We start from the raw sequence: 8281 nt of genomic DNA, 5'->3' as shown, positions 1-8281 counted from the left end.
TGAACAATCATTATTCTAACATACAGTATCTCCTTAAATCTGTTGAATTACTTTGCCTAATGGATGCGTTGTTGAGGTTTTATGAGGACCCACCTGAATGGCCTGAATATAGTCTTGCCCAGACTGTAAGTTCTCATAGTTGTTTCAAAGTCTGTGTAGAGTCTAAAGATAGAATATACCAGGCAATGTGGTTGTTACTAAACATCCTTATAGCATTTACTTCTATGAAAATAAAAGGAAGGGGTTTTGGTAGAACAAGATCTGGATATGTTGTACCCATATTCTCAACCATCAACTTCTAACTTGTCCCAAATAATGTACAAATAGGACTTTTCACAACACCAATATTTCATCTCAACACAACTAAGCACCTATGAGGCATAAACCGCAGGTCTTCTTTCTTATGATATATTTGCTTTAGGACTATGGCTACTGTATAATATGAAATTATGGTAGCTTTTACCTAGTGAACTATTGTTAAACTATTATAAACTATGACTATGAATACATAGCTGCAATTTATAAAATGCTTCTGATTTATTTTTAAATGTAAAAAAGAATATTTGCCAAATTATACATATACAGTGACTATATGTGGACAAGGATTTGAATGAAATATAAAGAAAAATAGTTTAGTTCGTAACAGAATTATGGGTAAACATTTTAGATTTAAAAATATTTTAGTTCCTACCATAATTACAAATTATTATAAGAATAAAAAAAGAAAACCAAACAACATCTTGTTCAAGGAATTCTATTTAATTATAGTTAAACCTGAAGAGCAAATTCATTAAGTTTAGAATGTGGCTGGATGAATAAAATTTCGCAAAGCAAGATCTTGGATTTATATAAATGGGGAAGTATTTTAAAGCACAAGAGCAGATAAATGAAATTAACACTCACATCATTGTAGTGATCAAGGCAAAATACCCTTATGTAGATTTTTGGAATGGAACGATATCCATCTAGCTACTAATTCTATTTCAAAGAGAAAATCCAAGGTGAAGGTGAACCAAAGACATGAACTCTTCTGTGCACAGCAAAGCACGTTATTTACGCTCACCAAAGAGACATAGATTCAGGCTCTCATTTTACCATTTACTCTCTACTGCTCTCCACCAATTGTTCTATGTAAGATGATTTTTAAAATGCAAACTTGTTTTCTTGATATCCAACAGCAGAAAGAGGTAAAAACCCCTGATCATGGGCATGATTGTTTGATCTTTGAAAATTGCATCAAATATCCCTTTGAGAGTCTTTCAAGCTAGCAGAGTGCTAGCCGAAGAAGTACACTGTAACATAATCTTCTCAAGGTCCCTTATTTCAGAGAGCAAGAAAGACATTTCTTATGACAATACTTTTTCTAATCCTATTACTATAAATTTGCAAAGAGAATCCTTACTATTCATGAAACATAATATCTAGAATCATCCTCAGCCTCTCCCACACATTACCATCATTTTCTGGCAAGACAAACCCATCTCAGCCTTAAACTCAACATTCCACAGCATCATCTCTAGGAGATCACACCATCTGTAATCATAAACATTTGTGCCAATCAAAAATTGTTTCCCGAGGCCTTAAATGTAGTGTAGTAAATGAAGTGTGCAAAGATGCCTTTGTAAAGAAACCATTCTCTGGAATCTGTTTATATTAATGTAAATTACTTGGAAACACATGATGAATGAAATAATATTGCAAATTCCCTGTTAATATTTCTGATGTCCTATGTGTACAACCCTAGTTTATGCTCACAATTGCTTATTAAAGAATGTGAAAAGCAGTATGAATAATACAAATCAGCCCTTCTAAACCCAAGTAGCTAACAATTCCAACTCTGGCACTCTTTCCAAAATAATTAATTTGGCTTGTGCTACTGGTGATATTGGTAACTCAGGTACGTAGAATAGCTGTGTTACATTGCTACAGAGTTAATCTGGTTAATACATTAATAATAAAACTTTAAAACATAAGATTCGGTGCTTTTTGATGGATTCAGTCAATGTACATGGGCGGTACCTTCTAAATATGTTCTAAGATGGATTAGACCAAATATCACAACCATAATATTTTTACCTATGAAGTTTCATTAGAATCTCTTGTGAAATTCCATGGGATAAACTGTGGATGGAGTTATGAACTACAAGCCTTTGTCTTGGTTGCTTAGCTCAGCTGGTTAGAACACAGCACAGAGGAGGATAAGAATGTGGTAATGATTACAGGAAGAATTTTATCTACATAAAATAATGACACTAGGCTTTTGGAATACTTTAGCAATTAAAGTTAATGTGGATATGTAAGTCTGGGGATTATTTTCAAATCAAACAAAGCTATACCATGAAACCTTAAAACAAAAGATGTGACAATATTGTTATGTTCTCCCTACCACCTTCAAATATTTCCCCTCCATAAGACTCCCCCTTTCATTGGGGAGGGAGCAATACTTATCAAAATATTAAATCTCCTTTGGTCCTTCCAGCTCAAATTTTTCTCAGTGGGATAATAGAAATAAATTAATAATAATGATAATAATAATACCAGTTTACATCCATTAAGTACTTACTATATGGCAGCATTACAGCAAGAGTTTTAGCTATTCTCTCTCACTTGAATCTAACCAAACTTTCTTGAGGTAGGTACTATTGTCAGCCCATGTTCAGATGAAGAGACTGAGACCCCAGAGAGGATAAATAACTTGCTGGGATCACTTAATAAATGAGAACACAAAGGTTCAAATCCTTTCTGACTCACTTAAACAACCCTTTTGTATTTACTAGCATTTTATGGTGCTGAGTAAGCTCTAGAAAGAGAAACTTTTAAAATGACATTAATTCAGGAAAACTTTAGAGTCTCACTCTATCCCTGACTCATGTATAGTCAATTGATTCTCACCACTGATCATTTAAATATTTGTTTCAGATAAACTGTACTATATACTGGTGACTAACAGTGTTGATAATGACCTTTTGGCTAATGAGAGTAATGTACTGTTCTTTGAGAAAATGATGCTACTGAGATGATCCAACCACAAAAGGACCATGAACTTTGTGTTGATTTCTTAATTGTAGTCATGCAATAGCTTTGATTTCCCCTGAAACATTCACTTTATTTTAGGAGGGTATAATCTTCTCTGTTTCCATTGTTGATACAACTGTGCAAGGTTAAAGTAAATGAACTGACCCAAATAGATTCTACCCACATCCTTCCCTTCCTCTGAACCGTGTTTTGACCAACTGAATTGAGCAAAGCCAACCAAAGAATTCTAGTTAATAATTCCACCCACTGCCCACACTCAGCCTGGGACTTTTGCAAGAGAGTTTCTAGTAAAATTTCAGATACAATGTTATAGTTATAAAACTTAACATTGTTTCAGTCCATCCTAGGATTTAGAGTTTGCTGTCAATGTGTATTATCTGTATCTATCAAATACTAATCAATTTATTTTAGAGTCTTATGATGAATAATGAATCAGCAGTAATCCATTTCAGCCACTGAAGTTATCTCAAATACCAAATGATGATGTTACCAATAGCAAAAGGCAAATTTCTTCCTTGGAAAAGGTATTGGAATTGAAGTTGAGTTGACCACACAAGTCTAGAAGGTGTCATTTTGCCTTTTATTAGCTGTGTTATTTTGAGTAGAACATAAGACAGATGTCTCTGTAACTCTTCAACTATGAAATGGGTGTGATAACTACCTCTTAAGATAATAATAAGGAACAGATGGATAAAAAACAGAGAAGTGCATTAAGCATTGTGAATAATTAAAGGAGATTATTATAATATTGGCTTAGTCTAATAGATATTTAATTATACTGCAGCTCTGGGAATTCTGAATGAGTTTTGGGGTCTTTGAAAAATAGACCAAGAAGGGCACCTGAGAGTCAATGATGATTTCTTATTGGTAGGAATTCCAAACACGTGTATTTCAAATCTTTTAAATCAAAGAGTTCTTTTAGCTCAACATTATTTACAGATTTTTTAAAAAATCCCCAAGATAGGCCAATAATTTGGTGATGGTATTTGTGTATACAAACAATGAATACTCCTGTTCAATAAATTCTACTTTCCACAGAATGACATAGGCGGAAAATGTTGAAATTTTTATATTTTAATCTGTTAAGTCTGATCCAGCACTTCAAATGTCCTATATTAAATTTCTATAATTATTTGACTCTATTTTTGGATAGATTTTGGAACTGCTGGTAGTGGTTGAGAATATAGTGATGTGTGAGAAAAAATATACAGAGAGTAATATGCTTAACTAGAGGTAAATTTTTTACTTTATTGGTCTATTTTCTAATTCAATTTTTCCAAAATTGCACCTTTGGAAATCTCTTTATTTGAAATGGTTAACTAAATTAACCAAAAGGGTTTTGGTGTGATTTAAGGGCAGATATCTAGAAAATAAAGGCTGAGATTTTTCTAGAAAAGAGTTTCAAAGAAAGTTGTGCTATCTTTAAAAATAACCTCTATTCAGACCCACTTAAAACTGAGAGAATAACTGCCAGCTATTTACCTTGTCTTTTGATAATCCCTCAATGCTTCTTGTACTTCATTCAAATTAAATTACCTGTTCTCTAAACAATCTGGTGAATCTTTTTATCTGATGTTCCTTCTGTAAGAAGTATCCCTCCTCACTTTTTCATCCCAGCAACCTCTTCCTTCAAATCGGTGCACCAAAGGATTCCTGTTTCTCCCAGGCAGTGTTGGATGCTCACACTTCCATACTTCTACTTTTCAATTAATGCATCAATCCATCCATTCGTTCATTCATCAAGCCTTTTTTGAGTACCTATTATTTAATAGGCACTGCGTCAGTCACAGAGGATACAAAACAAATAATACGCAGTCTCTATTATAAAATGTTTAAAGTGTATGCAGGGCTTTTTAACGTGGGAACTTCTGAATCTGAACGAGCTTTTAGGGTTCCATTTAGCTTGTTGAAATTTAATGCACAAATTTGTGTGTATGTGCATGTGTGAACTTCTTAGCAAAGGTGGTTTTTAGATGTCAGAAGATTCTAAAAAATATCAGAAATCCCAAGAAGTTTAAGACCATTGATTTATTGGAAAAGACAAATAATCAGTCAATTATAATAGAGTGTGTAATCAATGATAATATGGTGGTATGCGTAGGGCCAAATGTGTTCTGTATGTGATAGAAACCAGAAAGTGGTGACCTTATCTGAGAAAGATTTGGGGAGGAGGTGTTATCTGATTGAGTCTTAAAGGATGTGTAAGAAGAGTTAGCTCTCTCTACTTTTCTTCACTCTCAAATTTCTGGAACTCTTCTTTATTTTCTCGTCACTCATTTATCTCTCAACCTACAGAAGCCTGGCTTCCAGACCCACCACCATGCTGAAACCACTCTGGTGAAGGTCATTAATAATGCCTTTATTTCTAAAATCAATGGAAGTTTTTCTGTTCTTATCTTGTTTGACTCTATGCAACATTTGAGTCTCCTCCTTTTGAAAATTTCTCCTTTTTTTCCATTGTTCCTCACTCTTGTAGCTTTCCTTTCATTTCTCTGGGTGCTATCTCTAAGAATTTCATCAATATTTTTCCTCCTCTCTCCTCCTGGCATTCCATTTCCAGACATCTTACCTTTTTAATCTACCCTCTCTTTCTAGCTGATCTCATGCACATTCATGGCTTTAGCACTTCTGTGCTGCTCTGTGTCTCCATCCCAGATTTCTCTCCTAAGGTCCAGAACCATCTACCCAATTACTTACTATACATCTTCACTCCATTTCCATTCAAGGTGTTCAAAACTAAACTCATCATCTTCTCTATGAATATATATCAATAGAAAGGATTGTCAATAAATTAGAGAAAAAGAGAAAAATAATACATGAGAATTATTCTCTAAGAAACAGTAAATAATAGCAAGAGTACTGGAGTTGTAATGGTAAACTATATAGACAAAATTTTGGCCTTCATAGAATTTACAGTTTACCGAGAAATAGTGACAATCACAATATTGTATGAAAAGTATTATGAGAGAGAGAGTACACAGGCTGCTATCAGAGCACATAAGGAGACCCTTAACCTAGACATGAGTAGTTAAGACACAGGAAGTGATATGCAAACTAAACTTTGTGTTTGGGTAAGCTGAACTCATTGATGATCTCTTCAAGATTCTGTCTTTATTCAGAAAAGGTGGAGTGCCTGGTATTTTCTTACTCAGAGTCCTTAAGAGCTTTCCTGGAAGCTAGTTGAAGCTACCTCAAAATCCTGAACTGAAATGTGGTCATGCGTTGTCTTTTAGGAAAGCAGGTGAGAAAACTGGACTGTGAAATTTCAGAGAGGAGAGAAAAGAACATGTCCTAATTTTTTTGTATCTGTCATGACAGCTGGCTCAAATGATATATGATGAAATAAATGTTGATTTCTATAGGGGCTTCCTGTAAAATAAAATTAACATTTTCTGTGTGTTAGGACGTCAGTGGTGATTATAATATTTTATTTATTAGATCATTAAAGTCAGCTTTTAAGAGTCATACAGTAAAGTCTCAGTGAAGTAACACAACAAAAATTTATTTCATGTTATGCCACAGTTCCATGTAGGTCAGGCAATTTTATTGCACTATCTTTTACTTGCCCAGGAGCTCCCATCTTTCAACTCCATCATTTTGGGTTCTTCATTTGCTGCTACAGAAGATTGCCCTAATCTTAACTACCTTCAACCAAAAGTGACACACTTCATTTACATTCATAGTTCACTGACCAGAATTAGCCACCTAACCCCAACTCAACTGTAATAAAAGTTGGGAAGTAGAGAAGGCCCATGAAATACTTGTTGAACACTAGCAGTCTCTGTCACAGTCTGCTCTTCTAGTCTCAAAATACACTTAACAGCTTCCAGGGGAGAAAACCAAAGTCTTAGCAGTTACGACACTGAGCTTAAGCTCAGGATCTCTGGATAATTTCTGCAGGTTGGTCCTTCCATGAGTAACAAATATGACCCCTCATAGGTTGAGAAAATTGTGAAGTTATCTGTCCCTCCTCCAGCATAAGCACATCCACACTTGTTATACAACAAGGACACAACAACTGCAATAAGCATTCTCATTCAGAAAGGAGGACTGTGGGGCGACCTCCTTCAATCACTGGTCCATAGCAATTCTGAAATCCTACGGGACAGACTTTATGAAGATTTTCTCTTTTAGGGTGAGGAATATTCCTTGATTTGATCTTGATACTGTTCTATAGAAAGAGTTTTCTTGACCAATGTCCTTTATGGTTATTTATTCTTTATTCTCTTTGGCCATATCTGATTTTGTGTTAAGAGATTATCCTTCTCATGGATGAACAACTTTCTTTTCTCCTTTTACTATGAAACTAAAGATTCTCATTAAAAAATTTCATATAGAGTAAAACTATGTAATTTCACAATGGGGATTCTAGTTGAACCTAAGTTAATTGAAGAGCCTTGGTCAAAGCCACCCTGAAAGACTTAGTGCATACTGCCAACACATATCGACTAAACCCATTAAAATTTCGAAATCTAATGTTTTACAGTTTTCCTGTTAATATAATGACAAGATTAACTATGTAGCAGTATGGTTCACCATTTAAATTCTCCAAAATGTCAAATTGTTGTAACACTAGCACTAAAAGGAAAATTTATTATTTTAGAAAGCGTGCTAGAATAGGTTTTCTAATATCGAGTGGCAAAATCAGTTCCAATTTCAAAGCTTTAATCTCAATTGCTTAACATAGCCTAGTTGGTCTCTTGCTCATGTAATAGCCCAGTGGGGGCTGGGCAACTCTCCTGCACAGCTCTCCTTCAAACAATGACTCAGGGACCCAGGCTACGCCCATCATGCAATATCTCTCCCTTGAAGTCCTTCACTTCCAGCCACAGAAGGTAAAGAGAATGTAGATTTTTAAAAGCATGGATAGAATCACACATAATTAACTTATGAGACTGAGACATCTGGGAAGTTGAACCACTGAGTCCTCCCTACCACTGCCACAATATTTAATATTTTGTACCATGTCAGCCATTGTGCCTATATTTTCCTCTGTAATTTAATAATTTTCTGGGCACTCTAACTGGGCTAGCTGCAATATTAACAGGGATTTATGCTTCTTTTGTAACCTCCCATGTAAAAAAAGGAGGATCTGGGGGCCTTGTGTGGTTATGGCTGGGAAGCCGTGATCATAAATGGGAAATATACGTCATTAGAGATTTAATGCCAAGGCAAACAAAATTTCTCATGTTGAGATCGATCAGCTTTCATTGATTAGACAATGAGAACTATATAACCCATTACC

The sequence above is a fragment of the Balaenoptera ricei genome, chromosome 5 (assembly GCF_028023285.1).
Source record: "Balaenoptera ricei isolate mBalRic1 chromosome 5, mBalRic1.hap2, whole genome shotgun sequence".
In the NCBI taxonomy this organism is placed as follows: Eukaryota; Metazoa; Chordata; class Mammalia; order Artiodactyla; family Balaenopteridae; genus Balaenoptera; species Balaenoptera ricei.
This window is presented reverse-complemented; position numbering follows the sequence as displayed.